Source organism: Coffea arabica, chromosome 9c (genome assembly GCF_036785885.1).
Source record: "Coffea arabica cultivar ET-39 chromosome 9c, Coffea Arabica ET-39 HiFi, whole genome shotgun sequence".
In the NCBI taxonomy this organism is placed as follows: domain Eukaryota; kingdom Viridiplantae; phylum Streptophyta; class Magnoliopsida; order Gentianales; family Rubiaceae; genus Coffea; species Coffea arabica.
The window spans coordinates 1,871,745-1,880,490 of NC_092326.1; the positions used below are offsets into that span (position 1 = coordinate 1,871,745).

The 8,746-nt window shown below is 30.0% G+C and overlaps 1 long non-coding RNA gene across 1 annotated transcript; it reads left to right on the forward strand.

The window, feature by feature from the left end:
- The first annotated feature begins 6,377 nt into the window (after positions 1-6,377).
- On the forward strand, positions 6,378-8,410 carry LOC140014370 (uncharacterized). The gene is made up of 3 exons (XR_011821147.1): positions 6,378-6,834; positions 6,944-7,057; positions 8,145-8,410. It is a non-coding gene; the product is annotated as an uncharacterized lncRNA (long non-coding RNA).
- The last annotated feature ends 336 nt before the right edge of the window (positions 8,411-8,746 follow it).

An 8,746-nucleotide genomic window follows, 5' to 3' on the forward strand; every position in this document is an offset into this window, starting at 1 on the left:
AGTGACAAAGCCAAGATTTTTTTCTACATTGGGGCTAAAATTTTTCTAGAGGGGGTAAAATGGGTACTCTGTTTTTATAATAAAGAAAAGCCATAAAGAGTTAGTGTTTTTATTGAAAAATAAATTTATTTTTATTTCAGCCGATAAATAAATTTGTTTATGGAAAAATTGGTACTCTGTTCTTATAATGGAAAAAAGCCATAAAGAGCTAATATTTTATTGAAAAATGAATTTTTATATATTTTATCTGCTAAATAAATTTGTTTATGGGAAAACATCTTCAAAGAGGTGGCATTTGATGGGAAAATGATACTTTAGGATACCAATGGGTAACAGTTAAAACATAATCACAGATTTGACATTTTAAATAGTGAAGAATCGGTTCCGTTTGGATTATATATTTTTCGGGATATTTTTTGAAAACAGCCCTATAGTCCTTCGAACATGAACTACAAGTACTGTACGTATCTGCTATTCTTTTCCCTTTTAGACCATTCCTTTTGACTTATGTGCTTTCTCATAAAACATTTTCATTCATTTTTTTTAAATGCAAAAAAAATTAATGAAATATGTATAAATCGAAAAAAATACTATTTTAATTGTTGCCACTTTGCTCATATGTTGCAAGACTGATAAGAAAACCATGAAGCGTTGCTATTTTTATGAATGATAACTTTTCCAGTAAATGGCCTGCTCTTTATGGCTTTCCTTTATTATATGTCAACGCACCTGCTTTTAACGAGCATTTTATATCTAATTTACTTAGTACTGTAGACAATGATATTCAAAAAAAATTTCTATCCCTTTTAGACCAACTATTTTGACTTGTGATTTTTTGTGCTCCGAGAAAAAAGATTTTCGCTTACTTTTTTTTACACTGCAAAAGAAAAAAGTAATTTCCCTATAAATTTAAAAAATACTTGTTTATTCACATACGATCAAGTATGTATACAAGTATATTAACAGTACTTACTAAGTAACGTACTCAGTTTTAATCATTAACAATACATTTTAGTGTTATTTCAAATAACACTAAAATATGGGCTTCGTATAAGTTTTTTAAGCATTATACAATATTTTGGCCATAAATTAGTATGTTTTTGTCATTAATCAAATTTACTATGTTATAAGTAAAAATCACTATTTATGTATAAAAACATACTTTTACTTCAAATAAACTTACTCCCTCAAAAGTATATTTGAGATATACTATTATAATTTATCTCTTTAAAAAGTATGTTTCATATTACTTGCAATTTACCTTTTAGACTGCAAAAGTTACTAATTTATTACGTTAATTTACTATTTTAGATGAGAAATTTACTTCCTTATTTTTACCCATAATCGTATTTAAGTGGATAGGTTTAACGGGTAATCAAATGGTCGCTAAAATTTTTAGAACCTATTATATCATGTCTAAAACTGTTTTGTTTACCGTAACGATAGTTATGGGACCATTTTCCCGGATGCTTAAGCTGAACACTTGAGTACTAAATTTATATATGTATATAAATATAATGAAGGCTTCAATCTCTTTGTGTTTTGCGTTGCTGTGGAATTACTACGCTTACCTCTGCTCCACTTTTCCTTCTTTCAAGTTATTATCCCCGACACGCGTGACATTTACATTTATTAATTGTTAAAACTTCAGTACCTTCTTTACGCATATTTTTTTGTCGAAGGCATTTGCAGTATTTTTTCGTTGCTAACGGGTACATTTGCAAATGCATAAATGCCGGTGGCTCTGACCTGCAATTACCCTTCCCTGGCCCAACCTACTACATTGGAAAACGGAAGTCCGAACGTTTGTTTTTTTGCTTGTAGCCGCAGACTAAAATTTAATGTTTGCTCTTCACGTACTCTTCCATAATTTAACGTCTCCGTTTACACTCCATCAAACTCAAACACGTGTCATACTCTGAGTGGCTGTCTACGGTAGGAATGGTCAAAGGCTTCCTACCATAAAGGTTTCCAACTTCATCTTCACGGTTTCATTATTCAAAGCTAGAAATGAAACCATTCAATGCTATAGGTCACCTAACCATAGGGCAGCATAGATGCCAACTTTATTCACTTTCATTCTAAATTGGGGATGTTGCTGCGGTATGTTTATTAGTCAAAAAAGAGGTGTGGAAAGGCGGGGCTGAGTGATTGTGGCCACAAACGGTAGGGAGAGTGTCTTGGATGTGCACGTGTAAAGGGTTGTTGTGACCTGCAACCTGCGTTGAAGGGGATTGTAACTGTAAATGTGAAATGCGGAGTGCATAAATTAAGCAACTTGAAAAGTGAGAGGGTCGCACACAAAAGTAAGATGTTGAGTGCCTAACTTAAGCAACGTGCAAAGTGAGAGGGTCCTACGCAAAAGTAAGGGCAGGCAAAAAGGCGCGAAGCTTGGCGGAGAAGTTAAACACTGTAAGCATATAAAATGAAGAATTTAATAAATTTAAGCATTAAATTTATAATGAATAAATTATGGATTCCAACCTCAGGTGTTAAATTTATAATGAATAAATTATTACTTTATTTTAAATAAAACCTGTAAATCTGGTTTGTTAAATTATACCCATAATCATTTATTATACAGGTATATTATGAGTACTTACTAACTAAAGTACTAAGTTTTAATCATTAATAAAACATCTTATCATTATTTCAAATAAACTTCCTAATACTACTTTGAGATAAGGTTTAACGTAAAAATTGTACGTGCATTCCAAAACATGGTAAATTTTGATCCTTAATCATTTTTATTGCCATGTTATTAGTAAGAATTAGTATTTATGTATAAAAACTTACTGTTATTTGAACTAAAATTACTCTTTTAAAGTAAGTTTGGCATATAAAGTAGTAATCTATTTATTTAAAAATTAAGTTTAATATTTATTCAAATTTACCTTTTGAGGTATAAAAGTTACTAATCTATTACGCTTAACTTACTATTTTAGATAGGAAACTTACTTCCATAATTTTAGGTGTTATTCTATTTAGGTGAATAGGTCCAACAATAAATCAAATGATCGCTAAAAGTGCAACAACATGTTATACTAGGTAAAAACTATTTCGCTACCATAACTATCATTTAGTATCTATATCTATATGTATTGCTGAGGGGGTTTTGGATAAGGAGCTTCCAAAATTGTCAAAAGTCTGAATGCTATTTTAATAGAATTTTACATTTTTATAATTAAAAAATATTTATCTCTTAAATAATCGTGTAACCGCCCCTACAAATCCTATAATCATACTCATATTTTTTTTCCACATTTCCCTCGCGTTTTTTCTACTATCCCATAAAATTCAAACTCCTAAACTTTAACTAACGGATAATAACCATCCCTGTAAAATGATATCTACAAATTCCAATTCACATCTCACATTTATTACTGACACTTATAATATCACTTATAGTAATAACTAACCGTTAATTTAAGAAATTCGCAACTACGAAAGTCAAATATCCAAAATTTAGAAGCCTGTTTAAATTACAATTTTCACAATTCAACATATCTTATTGTCATAATATATTTTACTCTCACAATCATTCACAAATTATAAAGGGATTAAAAATAAATAAAATTTTTAATAAAAAATTAATTCAAAGGTAGTTAATTCACACACACACATACACACACACGCATATATATATATATATTCTCATAATATAAACTTAAATTATAAAAAATTAGAAGGGCTAACTTTTTTTTACACAAATATTTATGCAATATGAATTAAAATTTTTAAAACTTTGGGAAGAAGGGACCTATAGCCCCGATTAGCCCCTATTAGTTTGGGAATGTTTGGATAGCAGATTTCTCCAAATAATATTTTGCTTACATCATAAACACATTTTTCAACCCATCTTTTTATCTCACATAGATCATATCACAAAAAGTGCTATCGTAATTATTTCAAATAATATTTTAAATAACACTCTATCCAAACAAATTTCAATAGTGTCTTAGTTCCAAACTTGCAAGATTACAAAAGAAAAAATAACTGATCACAAAATGAATTTTACACTATGGTGATCCCACTCAAATATAGTTATTTCACGCACACACGCATACATATATACTTATATATATACTCATAATATTAACTAAAATTATAATAAATTTGGAGGGCCAGTTTTATTTTACACAAATATTTATATAAGATGAATTAAAATTTTTAAAACTTGGGGAGGAGGGCTATGACCTCCATTAGCCCCCATTGGTTCCATTATTGATTTCAATGGCATCTTAATTTCAAACCTGCAAAACTACAAAGAAAAAATAATAATTGATCACAAAGCGAATCTCACACCATGGTGATCCCAATGAAATATTTTAAAAAGATTCAGCAAATCACTTCAAAAAAATACAAGTCTTGCTGAACTTTTTTTGTAGTACGAATTCTTCAAAATTCAATAGAATTAATTAAACCACCAATATTAATTTTCATACTAAATTGATTGGTATAAAAAATGTTCGCACCTTTGTACAAGATTATCAAATCGAATGCATAATGTTGGTAAGTATTTCATTTCAAAATAAAAAATGCAATTATATTTATTTCTATCCATATATCATTCATTTTCTAATATAAAATATTATTATTATTTTAAGATGCATCTTCCCCAAAAACACAATTCTTGAATGATTTACAGTTTTTGTCATACTTTGAACTATTGTTAGACAAATCTTAAATTTTAATTATGTTGGTATAATTTTTTTAACTTTTTTCAAATTAAAATGGTATAATCTTTTAATTTATTTTAATAATATAAGCACCGTGCGTAGCACGGATATTCACACTAGCTGTCCTTGTATGACCGAGCCTGAGAGTTTGAGCATGTTTTGGTTGAATGTTGTAATTCAAAATTTGGGGTTTGGAGGGAATAGGTTATATCCATTGTAATCAAAACTCAAACAAATATGGGGATAAACCTGGTTGTCACAACGAACTATACAAATGTGGGGATAAACCTTAGTTAGTAAGTACTCACAATATACTTGTATAATAAATGATTATAGGTATAATTTAACATTTTTTTGTATTTATATATTTTAAAATACTATGAAAAGTAAACTTGTAAAATATGTAATAAAATTTTGTCTTATCATAAGTTTGTAATCATTTTACATTTTTGAAAAGTTTGAAAGTTTGGATAACAATAACAACAAATCTTCCTAGTTACATGTAGAATATCACTTGTTTCTATATCACAATTTTTATAATTTAACACCTATGAATATAATAAGATAAAATTATTGTTTTATAATACGATAAAATTTTATTATTTTATAAGGTTATGTGAAAGGTCAAAATATTTTTCACAGAATATTTGAAAATATATAAGTACAAAAGAATATTAAATTATACATATAATCATGCATTATACAAGTATGTTACGAGTACTTACTAACTAATGTACTAAGTTTTAATCATTTATAAAATATTTTATTGTTATTTCAAATAAGCTTCCTAGTATTGATTTGGTATAAGCCATAAAGGATTGACTGATTTGAGTCAGCTGTTTCTATATTAATTTTGATTGTGGTTAACGAACTCAATGATTTAGTTCGTCTAACTTAGGTTAGTGGGAAAATAGGTCATAGTTGGCTTGAATAAAATTGTAATAAACCCGTTTTCCAATAAAAAATCAACTCTTTATAGCTTTCCTCCATTATAAGAACATAGTATCCCTTTTCCTAAAAAAAAATTATTTATCGGATAAAATAAAAATAAACCCGTTTTTCAATAAAATCCTAACTTTTTATGCCTTTCCTCTATTATAAGAACAGTGTACCCATTTTGCCATAAACAAATTTATTTATCGAATAAAAAAAATATATTTATCGAAAAAATAAAAATAAACCCATTTCTCAATAAAACATCAGCTCTTTATGGCTTTCCTCCCTTATAAGAAAAGAGTATCCATTTTGCCATAAACAAATTTGTTTATCGGATAAAATAAAAATATACTCTTTTTTCAATAAAAATCAGTTCTTTATGACTTTCCTCCATTATAAGAATATAGTACCCATTTTCTAAAAAAAAATATTATTTATTGAATAAAATAAAAATGAACCCGTTTTTCAATAAAACACCAGCTCTTTATAGTTTTCCTCTATTATAAGAACAGAGTACCCATTTCTTCATAAATAAATTTATTTATCGGATGAAAAAATAAATATATTTTTCAATAGAACACTAGTTCTTTATGACTTTCCTCCGTTCACTATAACAAAAAAGGGTATTAGCGACAACAATTTTAGCAAGAAGTAGAAAGCTTGACGCTATTAAGAGGCTTATAGCAAGAAAAAGGACAATACCTCACCAAAAATTAGAGCCATCATATACTCTGCGAGGGCAAGGACTTTTCTCGCTTAAAATTCTCGCCAAAAGGAGTGCAGGAAAGCTTCCCTCCAAATACTGATTCTAGTGGACTAAAGTTTCTATGTTATTGGTGAGAAATCATGGGTGCTTTTTTGTGAAAATTTTAAAATTTTGCTCCTTTCCAATTTTTAGCAGAGCCGCACATTGAAAATTTTTTAACCATTCCTGGCACAGCACTTGTTAAGCGTAGCACCACATGAATTCCAAACCTTCCATACTTGCAAGGCTACTTTCCCAAATATTGTTCTCAGATCAGAGCCCTCGAAAGTTCAATCACAACCTCCCCTGCACCTTTCTCCTTCTATCTCTCTTTCCCTCTCTATCAATTTCAGTTTACCATAGACATATGGTTCCCCTCTTCCTCTCTAGCATCCAGATCTGAATTTATACAATCATGGACACACTTTAAAGACCCTTCCGATGCAATGGCAAACTTCAAGGAAAAGCGATGGTGTAGGTTTTTTAAGCAGATATGTTATTTTCGTCTCTGTTTTGTCAATTGCTTTTTTCTTGAATTTTTGGTCAATTTAACAATCGCAAGATAAACTTTTTGAAATTGTAGGCTTCTACTTCAGTGGATTAGAGTGAATAGGCATCTCAGTTGGAGTAGAGAAATGGGTCTTACTGGAAGGCAAAATGAAAACGGCCCGTCAAAATTTCAGATCTAAGATTTCAGGTAGTCTCCAACATATTTTCATACTAGAATTCTTCCTTCCACGATTTGATTTTTCCCCTGCTTTGTCGTATTGCTCAATCTCCTCTCTTTACCACTCTCGCTTCCATTCCTCCGTACCTCTCGTTGCCCAGCCCTAATTGTCCCCTTTTGTCCCAAACCCCCTGTATCTTACACAATTTTTGAATGCTAAACACTGATTATGACGTATTCTAAGATTTAAGCCTTATTTATTCGGTGACTTAACTGAAATTATGGATGATTTTCTACTCCGGTTGGTGATTAGGATTGATGGTGTAGGTGATTTTGCTTGTCTTTGGACTGGTTTGTGGTGGTTCATCATTATCTATTGTTTTGTGTTTCGGTGTTGTAGGACCATTCGTGAAGCATATTTTTTCCTTTCCTTTGGGCTAATTCTAATGCTTTCATTGCGTTGCATGTGATTCTCTTAGGTGATGACTTCTCCTCCTCCTGAATGTTTGTGCAAGTTTTAATGCCTTTGATCTTTTTGCTTTTTGATGATTTAATTTTTTGTTTATTTCTTAACTAAAGATCTAGTAAATAGAATATAGTTTTTTTTAAGTGAACATACTGGACAAAAATAATAAGGATTAGAAAAAAAAAGATCTCATTGGCTATTTGCACCTTGGAAGCCTTGTTGGCAGTAAAATCTAATTCCTTTTTCCAAGTTCATTTCATGCTTTCCAAGTCCGAATGTTGCGCTTGCTTAGCTACTTCTCAATTTTGAATGAGCTACAATGGGTGAATGCATTTACTATTTTTGTGTTAAAGGAAACAGCCTTGACGTTACTTTACAATTGGTTTCATGTCAATTGGGGTCATAATGATTTCTTCATCTTAAGTACATGCTACCAACTTGTAGTTTGAAATTCAGTTTACATTTTGTACTTGTGGTTAATAAAAGAGATCCTTAGCATTTCTTTTAAAGTCCCTCATTTTCATTTCTTTTCATGCAACAATATGAGGATCAATGTCTTAGTTGATATATGTAGGCTAATGCAGGTTTAATTTATCTAACTACCAATGTAAATTTCTGTTTAATAATTTTTTTTTCCATTGGACTCTGTAGGTTGATGTTGGATTGTAGTAAACTTGGCGATGAAGCTCTTACAAGCTACTTCCATTATGGACTTTGCCAATTAATGCAAACATGATACTCATTGTATATCGGCACAGGGTCTATCTTAGCATTTGTTATCCCTAGCAATTTTGGTTGTACATATTAAAGCCTAATTAGGATTTGATTTGAGTATCTTTGTGCTTTGTACTGTTGATAGTATTGGTTGTAATATATTGTTGCTCGTTTTGTATTTGTAATGACAAATTGGTTTGTTATTTCGTATAATATTTTTGCTATATCTCAATATTGACATTAATGATACCTCTTGCTAAAAAAATGGTTGAAAAAAAAGTGGCAACTACAGTCACAAAGCTGCTTTTGGCAACTTTCTTGCAAGAAAATCATTTAGTTCCATTTGATCGTCTTTGGTAAGGGGTCGATGGTTTCTAATTAAAGAAGTTACTTGTTTATGACAAAATGGGCACTCTTTTCTTATAATGGAGAAAAGTCATAAAGAGTTGGTGTTTTATTGAAAAATGAGTTTATTTTTATTTTATCCGATAAACAAATTCCTTTTTGCTTTCAAAATGGGTACTCTGTTCTTATAATGG